This window comes from Theropithecus gelada, chromosome 8 (assembly GCF_003255815.1).
Source record: "Theropithecus gelada isolate Dixy chromosome 8, Tgel_1.0, whole genome shotgun sequence".
Taxonomy (NCBI): domain Eukaryota; kingdom Metazoa; phylum Chordata; class Mammalia; order Primates; family Cercopithecidae; genus Theropithecus; species Theropithecus gelada.
Genome location: NC_037676.1, coordinates 18649154 through 18650163, shown reverse-complemented (window position 1 = coordinate 18650163; position 1010 = coordinate 18649154).

Sequence of the window (1010 nt, the reverse complement as noted above, 5' to 3'; positions counted from 1 at the left end):
GGTTCACGCCATTCTCCTGCCTCAGCCTCCCGAGTAGCTGGGACTACAGGCGCCCGCCGCCACGCCCGGCTAAGTTTTTCTATTTTTAGTAGAGACGGGGTTTCACCGTGTTAGCCAGGATGGTCTCGATCTCCTGACCTCGTGATCCGCCCGTCTCGGCCTCCCAAAGTGCTGGGATTACAGGCTTGAGCCACCGCGCCCGGCCTCATGAGTCTTACTGGAGCTAATTTATTTGTTTATTTGAGACGGAGTCTCACTCTGTCCCTCAGGATGGAGTACAGTGGCATGATCTCTGCTCACTGCAACTGCCGCCTCCCGGGTTCAAGAGATTCTCCTGCCTCAGCTTCTTGAGTAACTGGGACTACAGTGTGCACCACCATGCCCAGCTAATTTTTGTGTTTTTTTTTTTTTTTTTGCAGAGATGCATGTTGGCCAGACTAGTCTTGAACTTCTGGCCTCAACTGATCCTCCCGCCTCAACCTCCCAAAAAGCTGGGATTACAGGAGTGAGTTTAAACTGGTTTTTGATTCCATGACCACATCTGAGATAATTGGAACTCATGGAATAAAATAAGAATTATTGAGTCTATGTCAATACAAATAAACAAACAAATAATTAAATAAATGAAGGGAGGTTGGGCGCTGTGGCTCATGTCTATAATCCCAGCAATTTGGGAGGTTGAGGCAGGCAGATCACCTGAGGTCAGGAGTTCAAGACCAGCTGGGCCAACATGGTGAAACCCCATCTCTACTAAAAATACAAAAATTAGCCGGGCGTGGTGGCACATGCCTGTAATCTCAGCTACTTAGGAGGCTGAGGCAGGAGAATCACTTGAACCCAGGAGGAGGAGATCAGTAGTAGTGAGCAGAGATCGTACCACTGCACTCCAGCCTGGGTGACAGAGAGAGACTAGGTCTCAAAAAATAAAATAAATGACGGAAAAGAAAAGGCTTTTTTCTTGGGGTAGAATTCCGATGAGTAACTACAAAAGGGCTAATAAAATAGAACAT